Source organism: Cryptomeria japonica, chromosome 4 (assembly GCF_030272615.1).
Source record: "Cryptomeria japonica chromosome 4, Sugi_1.0, whole genome shotgun sequence".
NCBI classification, from domain to species: Eukaryota; Viridiplantae; Streptophyta; class Pinopsida; order Cupressales; family Cupressaceae; genus Cryptomeria; species Cryptomeria japonica.
Window position 1 is genome coordinate 701,228,935 of NC_081408.1, and position 20,189 is coordinate 701,249,123.

The 20,189-nt window shown below is 33.9% G+C and overlaps 1 long non-coding RNA gene across 1 annotated transcript; it reads left to right on the forward strand.

The window, feature by feature from the left end:
• Positions 1-6,164: 6,164 nt before the first annotated feature.
• Positions 6,165-7,139, forward strand: LOC131874793 (uncharacterized). Its single transcript, XR_009372159.1, has 3 exons — positions 6,165-6,372; positions 6,498-6,962; positions 7,068-7,139. It is a non-coding gene; the product is annotated as an uncharacterized LOC131874793 (long non-coding RNA).
• The last annotated feature ends 13,050 nt before the right edge of the window (positions 7,140-20,189 follow it).

The following is a 20,189-nucleotide window of genomic DNA, read 5'->3' on the forward strand; positions in this document are numbered from 1 at the left end:
AAGGACAATGTAAATACTTAAATAAAATAAAATAAAATCACTGGTGTTATAGTCAATAGAGTTTGAAATTTTAGATGTCCTCTTTTTCTCACACAACCAAGTTGAAATTTCATACGCCACTCCATAAGACGATTGTCTAATTAGGAGAATCTAACAAAATGAGTATAATACACAGTTTTTCAGTTTTTCTTGGAATAATATCTACAACCATTTCAACCCCATAAAAAAATTAAGATTCTAAAGTGTGTAGGTTTTCACATATTCATATTTAATGTGATCTTAATATTTCAAATTTCATTTACAATTATATTAATTCTTTATTTCTTTCTGTCAACATTATTTCTTTATTCTTGTAAACACTCTATATTGAACATTCTAAAGCTATTGTCTTATTAGTTATATATTTTTTATATAACACTAAGACAAAATATAATCCACAAACTCTTGTCTATTCCCTTATTTATATTTATTTCTCACTTATATTTCAACTAGAAGATTTATTTAATTTTATTTTCAAAAGAGTTCTAAAATTAGGATAAAATGAGGTTAGTAGAATAAAATAAAAATCTACATAATCTCTTATTTCTTTTCCTCTATTATATAGTATTACAACCTATTCCTATTCTAAGATCCTACAATTTGTAGATGCTATTTTTTAATTTTACTATTTGTAATTCTCAGCTCTTGTTAGAATAAGTAAAGAATTATTTTTATTTGTATTTATTCATTATTTATAAGATGTTTTAAGTCTTTAAAGAATAAAAGAATTAGATCTCCTTTTTCTCATTATCTTTTTATTCATCACTTTTCTTTTTTCCATTTTTTATTTGGTGAATCCAACCTTCATATTAACCTATTTCTAAAAAATTTATTAATAATTTATTTATTTTATTTTCATAAGTTCTCTCTAAATTGCAATAAAAACTTACATAAAAGGTTGCCTTGGAAATATCAATTTCATCCATCTATGTGAATTAGAAAACCTTATTAGAAAAAAGAAAGCATATTCTCTATAGATGTTTCTAAAGTAGGATAATAATCGATTCCAACATTAGAAGCTATATTTACAACATAATTAATAACCACCATACGATGTTTCTAAATAAATGATTATTGAAAATCAATTATGAATAGAGACCTATCTAGATCTTTGAATTATATATTTACATATACTATATTATAAACATTGAGTCCAATGTATCTATTATGTATGTTTTTGAGCATTTGATTTAATATATGGAATAAGAGCACCATTAGATTGTATTAAAAATATATTGAATTTTTTAGACAACCTTATGGTCAATAGTTTGCATTTAGTTCATGGAGTGAATAGTGAATTAAAAATAGTTGTTCATACTTTTTTTATACAAGATATGGAACTACTAATGACCTTAAATTTTTTCAGAATGGTCAGAAAAAATAAATGGGAATCACTCCTCGAACTACATGTGCAAGACATTCCCAACCAAGGAAATCACTTCTCAAGTGAAGACCTTGAATGGACACCTATTGGAGACAATAATACTGAGATAGACTTATGTGTTGCAATCCCTCTTGAAAGACTCCCTCTTTATGCATTTTGCATATAAATTGTGTTTTTGCACCATCCAACAAACCCTACTAACCACACTACCAAGATATACTCAAGGTTTGTCTAGATTTGATATACCTATTAACTATGTTATTTTTTATATTTTATTTTGGTTGTACCACTTAATATGATTTATTTTTTTTATTTTTATTTTTTTGTGTGTGTATAAATAGATATTTGTTTTCTTTTGGCCCCGAAGACAACAAAGGTAAACCCACAAATGAGAAAAGGATGTGAAATTTTACCCCAAAAAGGGGTTGTCGAGCCCACTTTCATGTTAACATCATGTATGGTAGACCACAAGTTGCAATAATTAGATATAATGAGTGGAGCCATTGTGATGCTAATGGTGAATTTTGTCATGGGAGGAATGACCCTTTTGGTGACCCAAGAAGCAATTTGGCACCAAGGTTGTCAAATGAATGCAAATCATATATTGAATCTTTATTACTAATGGGGGAGGGGATTGACACAATATGTGAACAAAAATACTTGGATCAAAGTTTGATCAAGTTGATGAATAAAAGAGATACATTTTTATTGAGAAAAGATGTGTTGAATGCTTGGAAAAAAGTACGCTCTATTCGATCCCAAAAGAATGAAGATGATGCAAAAAGTGTCAACTTGTGGCATGCACAAGAGAAAGATAATTTTTTCTACTACAAAAGACCAGACAACATAGAAAATGATCCTTTTATCATAGGTATTCAAACACCATGGATGCAAGAAATGATGATGAAACATTCTCACAACTCAATTATTGCAATGGATTCAACATTGTCAACAAATAAATATGTTGTACGTAATGTTAACTATATTTGTATATTTTAATTTAATCATTTATTTGATTTAATTAAATATCTTAATTTATCAATGGTGTACTTATGTGTAGTATCAATTATATAACTTGTTGATTTTTGATGAACAAGAGGCTAGTGTACCTATTGCATGGGCCATATCCTCAAGAAATAAAGTTGAGAATCTAAATGAGTGGCTAACAGAAGTTTACAAACGAGGGAAAAAGTGTAAAGAAGATTGGCATGTCAATGCATTCATCACAAATGATGCCAGTGCTAAGATTGAAGCCATCAGGTTTTGATTACCCTTACTTTCTATATATAAAGTAAATTCAACTTGTGATAATTGATTGATGTTTATTTTATAATATTATTTTTTTTAATAATTGATAACTTGGTAATTTCAATTTAAAATTTTATTTTGTTACAATGTAATTTATCAATTTTTATAATTCAACTTGTAGATTATCTTTTGGTTGTTGAGTACCTCTATGTATCTGGCATGTGCGTAGAGCATGGCTAAAAAATGTGTACAGGTGAGTTAATAATTTAAAAAACTATGTAAAAAATTACACATGTTTTAACCCTAAAAATTGATATTGTTTTTTATAATCTGGGTATGTCAATAGTAAGGATGTTGGAGAAAAAATGTTTGATAGATTGGGTGATATAATGCATGCAATGAGTGATAATGAAGATAACATTGCTCGATTGATTAAAGAATTCATTGAGGAATTCAAAGAAGAGAAGAAATTTATTGATTACTTTCAAAAAACTTGGTGTCATGATGAGGGTCATATTGGTAAGTTTGTAATTTTTTTTTTTTTCTTTCTATATAATTGTATTATTTTTGTCATTTTTTCTATTTACTAAGACATCATTAACTTTGTTTGTATAGCAATGTGGGCAAAAAGCTTTTGAAATTTCTCTCATGCAAATCAGGAAACCAATGCTTCCATAGTCTTACCACTGCCAAATGAAGAGTCATTATCTAAATGACCGTGCTAAGAAATGCACAAGGAGAATGAATTGGCTTATCCATACACTTCTTCATAGGTTAGAGCCATTTTATAAAAACAAAAGATATTTGTTGCTATCTAGATTTTTAACTAACTTCAAAAAAGAAAGATATTATATGAGTGCATTAGAGAGGTCAAAAACAATACCAGATATAGATTGTCATCCATATGATCTCCTCCCTAACACATACAAGATAAAAAGTCAATTTGTTCCAATGAAATGGTATCTTGTAAGAAAATTTGGACCAAATTTACATGTATATGATTGTCAGTGGGCACAAAGGGGGAATACATGCAAACATGTGTTGAAGATTTCAGATCTCCTAAAGAGAAAGAAAATGAATGAGCATGAACAAATTGTTGGTACATTTAACATTGAAGTATTTTATGTATATTTTTTTAATAATTATTTTATTTTTTCTTAAAACTAACTAAAATATTCTTAATGAATTACATATGTTACTCCATTTGTTAATGATGATGATAATGTCACGGGGAATTCTAGTTGTGAGAATAATAACATTGGTAATGTTGTGGTTCTTAAAATTAATTAATTCTTATTCTAGTTATAGATTGTTACATTCCTTTTGCAACTCAAGATATGACTATTGTTGCCACTAGTGAAGACCTAAAAATAGGTAATTTCAATATCACCATTTTATTAATAAATTATTTTTTTTCACTTTCTTTTTATATTATAATTTTAATGTCTATTATAAAGCTTGGAAATCATCTGATACCTCCAATGATAAGTTCCAAAATTCAGTTAATTATATAAATTCACTACTCCAAGATTTACCAAGCAAAGATGATGAAATTTTTTTTGTTAGTCTATGTGTGGAGAGATTTAAAAATGATCTCCAAACATCTCTTGGTTCATCTTCCAAATTTACATCGATCCATGCCTCAGAGAATATGCCTATGAAAAGACTATCAACATGGTTTAGTCCAAGCAAAACGCACAAACGTCATTCTATTCATCAAAGAAGAAACACAATTCATCAAGGCTTAAATGAAAGAGTTGAGGGGCATGAAAAATTCTAGTTTTCGTATACAAGTGGTAGAAAAAAAAAGGATAAAAGGTCTTCAATCGTTCAGGCATAGCAATAGTCAATGAAACTATTAATATCAAGTAACAACATTGTGAGTACATGCTTTCAACATTATTTTAGTACTTTTACATAGGAATAATTCTTTCTTTTATTTTATATGTTAATAATATGTCATTATAGCTTTGGATGAAGAAAAAAATGCTCGACGCCAGTTGCCCTTCTCTACTGATCTAAATCAAACAACAATAGATGAAGTACAAATTATAGATGGTAATTTTTTTAATTATTTAAAGTGTTCCGTAATTAAATGAAATATTTATTAGTTCCTATTTTTAACCAATTTTTTTTTATATATTTGATCAAATAAATAATAGGTGCAATTTGTGAAACTCAACCATTAGCACTTAGAGTTATCCCCACTTAGATATTTCAACAAACTATTCTAGGTAATTAAGAACACTAAAGTTATTTAGATTAACTATACATATTTTACTCTTACACTTGACTCTTTATCTATGTCAATTTATCAAATGCATGTATGGTTGCAGCTTTACATGATCAACAAAGCACTGGAGGACATAGGTTGCCATTTTGTATTGATCTTAACCAAACACCAACAATAATGGATGCAACACAAATTGGAGATGGTAAAAAAAATATGAACTGATTTTTAAAAAAATTGAATTTTTGAATTTTGAATTGATTCAATAATTCAATTTTGTAATTTACAAGTTCTGACAAGATTCTAATGGAGGATCATGATCAACACCATTGTAGATAACATGATCGAGACTCTTATGGATAATCAATACAATTTCTTGCACTTACATATTTTGGTAGATTTAATGTTTGGAGATAAAAGGTATTGTTTTAATGTGTGAGTTCAATTACCTTCCCCTTTCACAATGGGATCATGGAGGGAGTTGCTTGCATATTCAAGAGAGAGACATCATTTATGCAAGATACTTTTGAGTTACATATTATTTGTAAAAATTTGTTCAATTGTCAATTACACATTTATATCTATGATACTTTTGAGTTACATATTATGCATAAAAATTTGGTTCAATTGGCCAATTATACATAACATAATTTATACATACTATAAATGATTTGATATTTGATAAGTATGCAATCAAATTTATGTTATTAACATCCATATTTAGTTCACTAGGAATCTATATAATAGTAAGCAATATTATATTTAATTTTATTAGCTTTATAGAAAAATGGGTAATCTGTATTTTGATAAATTTTATTTTTTAAATAGAGTAATTTTTACACTTATGCCGCAAATTTCCTTTCTGAGCGGCAAATTTTAAATTTTATGCATGCGTTTATCCACGAAAAGCGGCTATACATGAGGACCAAAAAAACAATTAACCTCCAGTTATCCCCCATAAGAAGTTATTTATGAGGGCAAAAATAAATTATTAACCTGCAGTTATCCATGGCATATCATGGCCATCATGTATGATGAGTGCGATTGCTGTCGGCATGTGAAGATCAATAGCACAATGTGAGACGTTGCCAAGTCTCACTGCCGTTAACTCAAACTTACTCTAATGCTCCGTTTCCTTCATTACCATGCTGCATGCACACACAAATAAGTGCAGTTTTAATCTATGCAGTTTTTACGGATCGTTTTCTTTATATAGATATTCTCTATTTTGAATTGTATTGAACAGAAACACCTCTTCAAATATTGGCGCCGACATCAAATTGAAAGAAGAGAGAGCAAGAAAAAATAGAGATACACAGATTTAGCTGTCTCTATTTTTTCTTCTCTACTCTTCTCTCAATTACGATGGCGAAACAGCTCTGTATTATGCCTCTCAGGCAGAAAATGGTGATGAACACAGAAGCCTGCTTTTGTTTGCTTCTACTAAAAGGCAGTCAAGTGTGGATAACAGGTCGAGTGTACTAAAAACCGACTTCTCCATTTACCTTAGCTGCTTTATCTACACAGAATTTTATTGCATGCAACTTATTACATACATGATTAACTGCTCTGATTGTGTTGTGGTATTCTAATCAGTATTCAATGCTTTCTTGATCAATCGGCAAAATTTTTGCCCATGAGATTGATGGAAGGCGGGCGAAAGTTTTTGTCGAACCTTTTGGCGGTGCTGGATCAGGGAGAAATTGAGAAGGATTTTTGATTCACAGATTCCAGAGGAGCTGCGGAAACAGAGTGGGTGTGTGTATGAGGCCTCTGTATTATGAAGAAATTGGAATCCGATGAACACAAAAGCCTGCTTTTGTTTGCTTCTGCTGTTGGAATCGGTTCTGCAGAAAAATGTTTAAGCTCCAATTCTAATATCAAGAAATTTCTTTAGAGCACAAGTGGTGAAATAATGCAAGCACCAAGGAAGGAGAATTTGCTTAGGGTTGCAGCATCGTTAGGCAACGCAGATATGACGAGGGAGCAAGCATGGATCTCATTCCAAGTGAGAAATGGATAGCCGGTCTCTCACCAGAGAGAAAAAAAATGTCGAAGATGGTATGCTTACTTACACCTTTTACTTTCGTTTCTTTTCCTCGTCAAATGACGTGTGCAGCTCTTGTTAAATTCTTAGCTGTTTTCTTCTTGTTTTCTGTTTTACAGTTCGCAAGATGCCTCCTGCATTCAAGGATAGTAGTCTTTGTTGACGATCTTGATCGTGGCCAAGAAAATGTGTATTCTGCAGGTATAACATTTTGCAATAACACGTTTATTTACAACTGTTCTCATATATTAATCTTTCCTCCTCTAAATTTCTTAAATACTTGTTAAATGTCAGATACTTTCAGGAGTGAATCTGGTTTTGGCTGTTTGCAAGATCAACGTAATTTTTGGGATGGACAAGAGAATGATGGAGGGGCGTGGTTTATCTGGTTGTAAAATTGTGAATGCATAACAGAAATGTTATGTAGACAGAAAAATTGTAAAATAGGTGCAGAATGATTGTGGGACTCAATAGAAAGGCGCTATGTGCACTGTTATATAATACAAAGATTACTTTGATGTACAAAGATTATTTTGGTGTACAATTTGAACGTTTTTGAAGCCAAAATAGTTAAGGCAATAATAAAAAGGTAGGGTAACAAGAAGAGCAATAAAAAGGTGCGCATACCTCTAGTGATGAATTTAACGTTGCCCTTATATTTGACAATGTCATTTCCTCGAACAAACACGGCTCAACAAGAATCCAGCAAGAAACAATTGGGAAATGATTTGTGCAATGTACGATCACATAATTCTGAATCTTTTAAATTCAAAATGATTGTTTGCAAAAGTTTCGGGAATTAAAGAAACAAAGTTTCAGATAGCGGATCCAAATTAAAGAAACAAAGCTAGCAAACTGATTGTTAGCAAATGGTTATGCTAACAAAGTTTTGGGAATTAAAGATTTTGCTATGTGTATCTTTGTTTCGGGAATTAAAGAAACAAAGATTATAGTACAAAGATTCAGATAGCAGTATATTGATGAGAAGTGTCCAGCAACCAAAAAAAAAATAAGGAAGACACCAATGAAGGAGTATCTTTTCTTTTATGTCTAGATTTCTTTCTTAAGAAATTTTTCATAAGGGAAGAAAACGAAGGAGATGAAGAAAACAAAGGAGAAAGCTTCCAAGAATCAGAGGGTCAATAGGAATTGTAGATGAGATCTTGAGTTTCAGTTTTCAGTCAAAATAGTTATGGTTTGGTGTCGAGCAAATTTATATGAAGATTGTTGGATCTTACGTACCTATAAATATGTATCATTGTTTGTTTTTCATAAATAATATGAGTCTATTGGAGATAATATTTATTTATGGTTTGTATTTAAAATATTTTAATTCGTGGAACATTTCCTTTTATGTCTAGATTTCTTTCTTGAGAGATGTTTTTTTCATTAACTTGTTTTTTTTTAATTATTTATTTAACCATTCTAGCTTTTTCTAGAGTCTATTCTAAATTATTTTAGAATCATGTATGAAATTTATTAATACTAATCATTTTATCAATATTGAGGGAAAAAGAAACAACATATATGCTACTATGTAATTTATCTTGATAATGTATAATACATTTAAGTTTTTATTTGATATATATTTTTTATTATTTTAGATATTTTAATTATCCAATATGATATCAGAGTATCTTTCAATATTGTGCATTGAAATGTGGATTTTGTAATATAGACTATAAATTATGTGGGTTGCAATTTTGTTGCGAGCAACACTATTAATGTGTTGTGACAAAGGAAGTGAGTAGCATTGCAACAATGAAATAAAATATCAATACAAAAATTGGTGTGGAATAACTAAATTTTTTAAAATTCATTTTATACAAAATTTATGTATTAAAGAATATGTTTATTTTTTGTTCCATTCTCTTATAAAAAGAGGGAATTGAGAAAAGTCGAATCTGTATTCATTTATTTACAATTAAATTAAATGAAAAAAAAAAAAAATGGTCAGATGTCTCCTATGAAATTTTTTCTTACACTTCAATACTATTTTATGATAGTGAAAAAATACCAACAAGCCTTGGGAAAGTATGAGGAATTTTCCCAATAACTTTACAATATGAAAGGTGAAATCAAAGTATGTTTTATTAAGAAGCGTATATATAAAAATTTAGGTGATGTATGAATCTATTCCAAGTACAAGATTGTAGAATATAGTATATTAGTTTCACTAGAACTAATCCTTCATTTTAGAATCTATTAAAAGAAAATTAAAATGAACTAGAAAGACAGTAAAGAAATAAATATTTGGTAACACTAATGAATTTTGTAATATTTTGAAAGAAATGTTTTAACTAAAATCAAATTAAACTTCATTAAATATTAATCAACACACTTGCTTTCTGACCATGACTTACCTTGTTTAAGGGCTCACATGACAATTTTACTAAACGATGGAAGCAATTTGTCAAAGAAAAATTCCTTGGGAAATAGAAGAAAATCAAAACAAAAGACACGAAGAATCTTTGGTAGAGTTCAATCAACTTATGCAGCAAGAGAAACACAATGAAAGCAGCGAGAAAACATAACCAGAGTACATAAACGGATCATATTATTTCTTTATAACTTCTGACAAACATCCCACAATCATCATATAGTCATCAGAGAACATCTGGCAATTAAACAGTTACATGTAGGCTATGAGCCAGATACAATTCAATCCGGGACTCTAAGAATCAACCAGATCACAATATGTGAATCTCAATCCTTATTCCCAATTCTACTTCCTCTGCCCTTACAAATGATTACATGATAACATATTTATACCCACTAGAACATATCTAGGTCAACCTCATTATATTACATTTACCAATGTAGAAAATAAAATGTGTAATTAGGATGACCCTAAGAATTAAATAAATCTTTCCAGAAAATAACAACCAAGCGATGTGATTCAACAAGAAGGTTAGCCACATGCCAAAGAACATAAAAAAAGACCCAAGATATTTTTACACGCCAAGAATCGCACTAGTAATAAAGGAAAACCAATCGGTAAGCACAAGAACTATCCCAAAACCCAGAAACATTCAACTGAAAGTGATAACTGGTCGAAAAAGAACTCGAATGAACTGAAAATATGGAATCAAGCACATAAAACCTCCTAGAAAGTGAAAATAGAATCCACCACGAAGAACAAGCAACTACGGGTACCAACTAGTAAGAACACAAAACACTGCACAAAGAACTAAACAAGATCAAAACTAAAAGGAAATATGTTTGGATGATGCAAGATTGCTCATCGACCAGGGATGCTCCTACATCAGTTACCCATTTTTATTTATATTCATCACCTCATCATGTTGTAGAATTGAAAATTGAATTACAAATAGCCATAAAGTATAAATATTTAATATTTTTCTCCCATGTCCTAAGGAACAAACTTTCCAAAGACCATTTAGGCATGTGGATGTCTTAGGATTGCAAGGTTAATTTTACCTTATCCTAACATGACCATTATATATCAGTGTGAAGATGAAAGGAAATCTCCCATAAATAATTCTTATTGATCATGTATGTATAGTGAACCTCATTATAGAAAAAACATCTCTATACACAACAATTATATCAAGATACATATAACAAATATGATATCAAGATTATAGGAATAATGGAATAAAGGGATCAAGTATATTTTGATATTCCATCTATTTGTTATATACATGGTGTATCATAGATGTGTTATTTTAATAAATTTTCTCTTGTTTTGTCTACTTGGAGATGATGCAAAGCATTGAGATCTCTCTTTATTATCTTTTTCTATGTTGACCAAAAAAAATTTGTGGTGTTCATCATATGTGATCTTCTTACATTGTTATCATATTTCCACTATATTTGTGGGATGAGGTCAATTCATTGCAAACATTTTTGATATACGTGATTTATCTAAATGTTCATACTAGCCCTAGATAGTGGATCACTTTTGTGCTCTCTTTGTGCCTTGTGAACCATTGCCTTTCATTTCCCTATGATTGGGGCATGTCACTATTGCAACATGCTTGTATTTTGGATCTACATGTATTTTGCCTTAGAGAAATTGCACTTGGCAAGGCATACACAATAACTTTAATATGGGGGAAAACATTGAGTTCTCTATTTTACTTTGTTCACACACCACAAAGGTTTGGTCCATTCACTTTGATCACACACCATGATATGTTGATACATACTACAACACATATTTTCCAATTGATCTTTGGTCAAATTACTTTTCAAGTCAAGGCTTTGTTTTGTAATCTTTTTGCTCAATTTTTTAATGGATTATTTTGCAAATTGATTTTTTTCTTTGTAATTGTAGGTTAGGAAATCAGGAATCATCACAAGCAAATATAAACATTAGTCTAGCTCAATCATGAAAACTAAAATGCAATGATCAATCCTAAGCACACTCAATAGAGACATGAAAATAAACCATTCAAAACTAAAGACTATGCAAACCAAATGTAGATCTGAATGCTTCCTTCATGCGGCTCTATTGTCCTTCTTTCTTCTCCAAATAGCCTTTGTTTGTGGATCTCACCTTCAAGTGCATAAACCTAATGTGAAAGCAAGATTGACATTGGCACAAGAGTACTCGAAGCGTGATTGATTCGAAAAAAGTGATTATTCTCATTATCTGATTCTGTGATTAGATTGGGATTGAAGAAATTCATCCAATTTATAGAGAAATTGGAGAAAAGGATCAAATTAGCATGATTCAACTCAAATGGAAATTGCAAATCAAATATGTCAATTATGACAAATTATGACAAATTATGCACCTTCTATGCAAAATTTGATTGATTGATAATTCATGACAGTTTATGACAAATTTCTATGTCAAAATTGATTGATCGTCAATTATGACAAATTATGACAAATTGAAATGTCATTCCCGTGAAATTAGGAGATGAAATAGGAGGGAATAGAAATTAGATGAATTAGAAATTAGAAAATTAGAAAAAGAGGAAAATTAGGAATTAAGAATTAGGTAAATTAATTAATAATTTGTCATTTATTAATTAATTCACAAAAAGAGGAATAATTAGCCAATTAAATGAAGATTTAATTGCGATGAGAAGACTTAGGATAAATAAATAATTTATTAATCCTAGAGGAAGAAATGACACACAAGGTTAAATGATTAAATCATGAAACCCTAGAAGATGAATTAGCAATGCGAGAATGACAATTAGGCCTTGATTGAAGATAATTAATGTCGATCATGATTTTGAATTGATAAATGACCAATGCGATAAATGATTTGATTGATTGACAAACTAATCGAGATTGATAAAGAGACCAAATTGATAGGCGCCAATTGACGAGGAACAATGACTAATTGATCCAAATTGACATAATTGAGAAGGATGACGATGATTGATGACAAATCGATTGCAAAATGACAAAACTGACAAGAGGACGAGGATCGATGACCAAATTGATTGCAAAATGAGAAGATTGAAAATGACAACGATCGATGACAAATCGATCGCAAAATGATAATATTGAAATGACAACGATTGATGACAAATTGGTCACAAAATGATAAGATTGATAAGAGGATGACGATCGATGACTAATCGATCGCAAAACCCTAATTAGGATTGACAATGTCCAAAATGATGACAAATGAACACGCACATTGATGCGACAGGATAAAATTGACCAAAATCATGACTGAAGATTGTTGTCGACAAGACCAATTTCAGAAGCGAGACAAATGAAGAATGTAGAAGAATGACTCGATGCTCGCAAATGATAAAGACCAAGTGCGTAACATAGGAGAAATGTTAATGCAATGCAAAAACCTAAAATGAGGCAATGTGCCAATGTTAAAGTATAACTCCGTAAGTGTTGACCATTTTTAGGTGTCTACATTTTGCCCCTCTTTGAGACAATGCGATTTCAAGCATTGTTTCAAAGAACTTAAATGAAAAAAATGTCCCAGACACTGACAATGACATATGCATGCCCCCTTGAGGAATTGGCCAGAAATATGTAGAAAAGAGGCCAATTGATCGATAAAAATGATAGGAGCAAATGGACTGACAATCGGAGATCGGATGCACGAAGGACAATCAATTGAAGGTGCAAAAGACCACAACCAACATAAAATGGAGAGGATGCACGTCCATCTATGCACTGACAAAGATCTATAAATGGGACCAAGAGAGTGAAAATTGTTCATTTGCACTAGCCAAAGAGGAGAATTTGTTGCTCTGGACAAGGACACTTACAGAGAGATGGCGAACATTCCAATGGCGGATCACCTCGGAGAACACGTACATACTTACAGATGACCGGATGACACAAGAGCAGCGGTATGGATCTCAAAAACCCATATTTTCAATTTCATGAATTTGACTAGCTTGCGGGACATTGCGGGGCCCACAGGGGATGCAGAAACTGACTTCTATGCTTGTGTAGGGAGAATCTTGCGCTTGTGTGAGGTCTTCTGTGCTTGTGTAAGGGTACACAAGCATAGGTTACATGACACAAGCGCAAGAGTCAGGACACAAGTGCAGTTGTGCATTTGTGACTCAATTTTGGTCGAAACGGCATGCGAATGATCCGAAAAGGGGGGATAAGGGTAGGATAGGTCAAAATAAATACAGAACACCCTGAATTGGCCATGAAACAAAGAAATGTAGCCTATAGGAACAAACCCTAATACTGACAAAATGTGCCCCAATTGTGATGCAGAGTCAACAGTATTCGTTGATCACACGGGAGAACCGACCAGACTGCTTCATGCTACGACATAGACTCAGGAGCACGGATAGAGATATCTTAGCAGGACTTGGGATATATTATATCACATTCATGCCTGAGATTAGGGCAAACACAGGATTGCTTACTGCATTGGCAGAGCGATGGCATTCGGAGACCTCCTCATTCCATTTGGCAACTAGAGAGGCGACGGTGACACTAGAGGATGTATGGCGCATCCTCCGCATTCTGATACATGGGGAGATGGTAGAGTATGACCCAGTGACAGGGAGAGACGCGTTGTGTAGGCTATTTGAGTGCAACACAGATGATCTGGACATCGTCGAGAGGGAGATCGGTTGGGAGAGCATGGCATCAGAGTATGATCGGCGATATGTGGTGATAGCAGTGGTGATAGCATGTCTACTAGCAGGGGACAGACGAGGACATGGATTCTCTATTGGATGGGGAAGAGTACTAGAGCGGATGGTGACAGAAGGGATGCTGTACGCATGGGGACCATGTGTGCTTGCTATGCTATATTTTCAGCTGCATCAGATAGCATATCAGGGAGTTTAGACTTTGAGCTGTGGAGTCACATTGCTACAGGTATGGGCATTTGAGCACATAGCCATATGTCGACCGATTATAGAGAGACAGGTAGTACCACACCGACCATATGTATACTGCTATGGGGGAGCACTGAGACAGGGTCCATTTGGATACATATTGTATTGGCGACATGAGCTAGACAGACTGAGAGAGTTCACATGGAGACCATATCTTGATTGCCCTAGATGGTCAGATGATCATGATGAGCTACCATATTGTAGACAGGAGAGGTACCTGACTGGGTGACCAGTGAATCGCCAGAGAGTGATTGAGATGTACCTGCCAGAGAGAGTCAAACGATAGTTTCGAGAGAGGCAGGATGTACCTAGAAGGATGGCATAGTTTGCCCGATCGCACAGAGAGACGAGTCAGTGGGGGAGTATGATTCAGCCACACATAGCATATGCCGACTTTGCCCAGCTACAATAGAGACAGTGGGATTGGAGGTCAAATGTGGTGGATGCTAGGATGACAGAGGAGTATGAGAGGTGGTTTGCATGACGACGGCCAGTGCCATTGACCGATCTTGATATTCTAGTACCGAGGAGACAGGAGGACTTCCCACTCACAAGAGAGGAGGGAGATGAGGATGATGAGGAGGATGAGGGTGGGGATGACGAGGACGGAGATGATGGTGGGGATGACAATTATGAGCCAGACTCAGCTGATCAGGAGACATTGCAAGATATACCCATAGAGCCGGAGACAGCTAGCATAGAGGAGACGGAAATGTGCAAGGCTACCATAGCGAGTCAACAAGATCACATTGTGACATTGGAGAGACAACAAGATCAGTTCAGAGCGGAGATAGCCAGACTCACAGCGGCTCGAGATACAGCAATAGCTCAGGCACAGTGAGAGGAATAGAGAGTCACTGAGCTCATTGGGTTGATTAGGGATGCCGGTGCACGTGAGATGGCACATATGCTGGTAGAGACTGGAGAGGAGATACGCCATTGGAGGACACTATAGGAGAGTGTAGTTCCACCAGAGCAAAGAACAGCTTCATATCGGGCACGATCGAGGACAGAGAGCAGGGCACGCTCTCGGAGGTCATTGAGCAGCATAGGGGTGAGTGGACCTATGAGACCACCATAGCCAGGACCAGGGGTAGGAGGGACTTCATCCATGAGACATGGTAGGGATGAGGAGGACAGAGGGAGCACCCAGTGACAGAGGCACATACTCCTTTATGATAGACAGATGACATATGTAGTTCGATATTATGTAGTCAGCCTGCGAGCCATACTTAGGACAGACAGTCCGATTTTGTACTCGGATATTATTGTGATATGATATGCATCGAAAGGATGGGATGCAATGTGTTATGATTTGTAGTTATTTTTCTATGTATGGATGGCTTATACACCGTTTATGAACATGTATGGATATATTTTTATGTATTTTTGATGCATGTATAATATGAAATGGATAAAATGCTTGATATAATGCTTGATGTAATGCAAATGTACTAACCAATGAATGTAGGATGCAACAAATGTGTGTGGAAATCGGAGCACTAAATCAAACTGACTATCCAAACTGATGGAAGAAACGTTAGTAAGAAGAAATGAGACAGAGGACAGTTAGAGATGAAGAAAAACTTGCTTTTAGTAATGCACTTTGTAGGTGAGAACCTTTATTTTTATGTAGCAAAATGGATGCGTAGCATCATGGCATTGAAGGCCAGAGCTGAAATGCAACCCTTTTTTGCAAAAGACAGACACATCGCAGACAAACAACAATCACAACAAAAAAGAAAGGGACCATGAACCATCCCAGTCACTCTAAATCACTCAGTGACATCATCGAGCAACATAGGAACATGATTGAAGATAAATCAATAAAAAGATAAGATGCACAAATTCAAACAAATCAAACAAACATCTTGATCTTCATTGTCAAAAGTTGAAAGTGCTAATAGGACGATCATGCTGTCTGGTTTCAGGACATGTGGTACCCCATCTAAAACAGGACACAGTCTAGTTTCGAGTATACCACACCCTATATAAGACCCATGATAGTGGTGACAAGGACAAATGATATGGATGTTCGATTGAGAAGACAATTGGGATCAGTTTGAATGTCTGGTTTTGATTGAAAAAGTTCATCTGTTAATGCATGATTTCATTAAAGCATAGTGTGTGATTGCGTGTGTCATTGGAGGGATGCTCAGTGATTTGTCGATGCTCAAAGGGGATGTTTTATTGCAAAATGGTTGTTTTTGTGAGTTTTATAATTTTTTTGTGTTCATTTTTTTTCAGGACTTTATTTGACTTTTAGGAATTTTTTCAGGACATTATTTGATTTTTATGGATTTTTTCAGGACATTTTTCAAATGTTTTTGATTTTATTTCAGGACATTTTTCAATTTTTTTGAATTTTATTTCAGGACATTTTTCAATTTTTTTTTTTTTTTGAATTATTTCAGGACATTTTTCAATTTTTTTTTTTGAATTATTTCAGGACATTTTTCAATTTTTTTTTTTGAATTATTTCAGGACATTTTTCAATTTTTATGATTTATTTCAGGACATTTTTCAATTTTTTTTTTATTTTGCCCCGAGTGTCTAGCAAGGCAAGGAATATGACAGGTGAATAAATAGGCTTGCTAAAATGATGGTGGATAGAGGGAAGACAAAGGCCTTTTATTATGGAGACAATACGGATGCAATTTTCAAGGGCTATTACGTGATGGGACAAGAGACTGGATATGACAATGTAAAGCAGGAACATGGCATGAGGGACATGTCAAGAGGTTTTTGAAACCATGTTTAAATTTTGCATCCTTATGTCAAATCAAGATCAAGGAATGAAAAAGAGTGTATGGATAGTGATAAGATATGGATAGGATAAGCAAGACCAAAAATGGATAAGGGACATGGACTAAAGGTCGGGGTAGGCTAAGGGATAGTGGCAGAAAGTTGCAATAAGCTAGGGAATATGGATGAAAGGTTAGAATAAGCAAATGGATAAATGACCAAAAGCTATGATGGACTAAAAGCCGCAAACAAGATGCATGATGCTCATGAAGATCCTTAGCCTTGTCAAGATCAAAGGTGGAAAGGGAAAATGGGCATGAGGGATGATAGGATATGAAGGGTAATGACAGGGGTTCGATAGGATAATGGAACAATGAAAGACAAAAGGATATGAAGGAGGAAACCTGCCCCCAAGTACGATATGCAAGAAGTTCATAGATTACGCATGATGCCTGTTTGCCAGGTTTTCATCATGGTACTTGCCCAAGGCGCCTGTTTACTAGGTTTTCACCAGTGGACGAATTATTTTTGCTTTACTTTTTTTTTCTTCTTTCTTTTTTTTTTCAACTTTTTTTTGTCTTTTTTTTTTTTTTTTTTTTTGTATTTTGACTTTTTTTGTTTTTTGTATTTTTTTGCTTTTTTGATTTTTTTGTATTTTTTTTTTCACTTTTTTGTCTTTTTTTTTTTTTTTGTATTTTGACTTTTTTTGTTTTTTGTATTTTTTTTATTTTTTTATTTTTTTGTATTTTTTTATTTTTTCACTTTTTTTTTGTTTGTATTTTGACTTTTTCAAGAGAAGATGGACACATGATAGGGGATGGAAGAAGGACTCAAGCATCTTTTTGTTTGGATAGTAGCCTTGAAAAAAAATGGACCATGACCTTTAAAAGTATGCTCAAAGATGTTGGTAGGATAAGGACATGGAAAAAGAGATGAAACTAAGGCAAGGATTTATGCAAAGGATGGGATCAAAAGGATTGAAGGATGGAAAATATGCATTGGATAATGGATAGGGTACTGGAAGAATTGGGCTTCGCTGGATGGAAATGTTGGCAAGATTGACATTGGCACACACCTTGAGGGGTGATGGACTAATGGAGGAAAAATGTATTTTGGATATTGAGATTTTGATAGAGGGAAGACTATGGATTTTGGGACATAAGGGCCCAAAACGAATGAAGAAGGTGGTGGAGGAACAAATTTGAGAGGGTTGGATGGAGGAATAGCAACTTTGGATGCCAAGCTGGATGTTTCTTTAGGCTTTTGTGCTTCAAGGAGCTGCTTAGGGATCCACATGGTTTTTGATTTTTCATGCTTTTGTGGTTCCTTGGAGTGTATTGCCAACACAAAGGATTTAGGAACCCATATAGATTTTAACTTTTCTTTATTTTGGTCAGTGGGCCTTTGTGGCCTTTTGGATATTTCTTTTTCTTTATAGATCATATTGTTCTTTATTTTGACATGTCGATTATATTGGACATGTTGATCATTGAATACATGTGGATTGCTAGACTTATGATGCTTATACTTGGCATCCAAATTGCTTGGAAGAGGGAATGAATGTCGGTGTGGATGGGAATGATATGGAGGCATGTGGGATGGATGGAAGGTTCTCCAAGATGTGTGCCTTTGCTGATGTTGCATAGGAGATGGAGGGATATAGGGACCTAGAATGGATGGAAGGGATGATGGGGAAGGTGGACATTTGGATTTTGACTTTGAAGGGATACCAACACCTTGAGTGTGAGCTCTGTAGCCATGACTATTAGTATACTTTTTGATATGAAGGGGTTCTTGCTTGTGAAGGTCTACCCCTTTGCCTTTATCAATATTTTGACTAATAGGATACTCTTTGCTTTGGGAAGAAGACGCGAGCCCATTTTGAGGCGGAGGTGATATGATGGAAATGATGAGATCATGAAGTGAATTAGAATGGACTAAAGTGGAAGAACCCATTATGCATGTAGGGGGTTCATGAACATCTTGCACTGACACGTTAGGATCATGAGGGGGATTAGGATCATGAGGGGGACTAGGATTATGTAGTGGACATGGTTCAATGACAGGCTCTTCAAGAGATGGAATGGGAGAAATAATGGGATCATCAAAAGAAATGCGATCTTGGAGTGTATATGGAGCATTAAGACAAGGAGATGGAGGAAAAAAAGAATCTTGTGGTGGATTTAAAGGAATAATTTGATTTTGACAAGGAGGAAGATCATTGGAATCCTCTTTAAAGTTGCTTTTCTCTAGACTTTTAATGGGATCATCGGAAAGGATGGAAGGGATATCTTGATCTTTCTTAAAAAGTGGAATGTCAATGGGATTTGAAAGGACATTTTTTTTGTGAAATGGAAGGGGATCATTTGGGATTGGATGGACTGGGATATCTTGATCTTGCTTGGGGAATGGAGTGTCAATAGGACTTTGGATAAGATGGACAAGAATAGGGGAATCATCATGAATTTCTAGGAACATGGGGTCTTGGTCAACAATTGGATGGGCTGATAAGGTTTTGGGATCTTGATCTTGATTTTTTGTAGGACTCATTTCTTCATGCTCTCAATTATCCTCTTGACATGGGGTTGGACTTTGGATATGCATGGGGGATTCTGACAAGGAACCAATGTTTTGGCATGAAGGAAATACACTTTGAACATTTGTGATGGATTCTGGCAAGGAATCAATGCTTGAACATGAGGAAGAGGGACTTCGAATGGGGTCCTCTAAAATAGGTAATGGAAATAAAGTGCATGGTGGCATTGGGTCTTGTATTTCTAAAACATGACAAGGATGTGCATCATGAATTGGATTATCATGGAAATCAATTATGGATAGCCCTTGGGTAATTTCATCCTTGGGTGTATTGTTTGATGAGGACAATATGGAAGGTTCTTGTGAAACTTCTAAAGGTGTAGGGATAGCTGCCACTAGAGAGTCAATTTGCTTGCGAGGGGATGAGGCATTGCTAGACATAAGTGTATTATTTTGATCTTCCTCAAAGAACTCACTTGGTAGGTTCCTTAAGAGCCTTGCAATAAAGCCACATTTCTTTCAAGGTTTTGACATAGTTGTATGTGGAATTTGAACTTGTTTGGAAAGGAGTTGGTTCTAGTTTGATGTCATGTTTTGATTTCGAACTAGATGTTGATCAAATTGGTTTGACATGTTCAA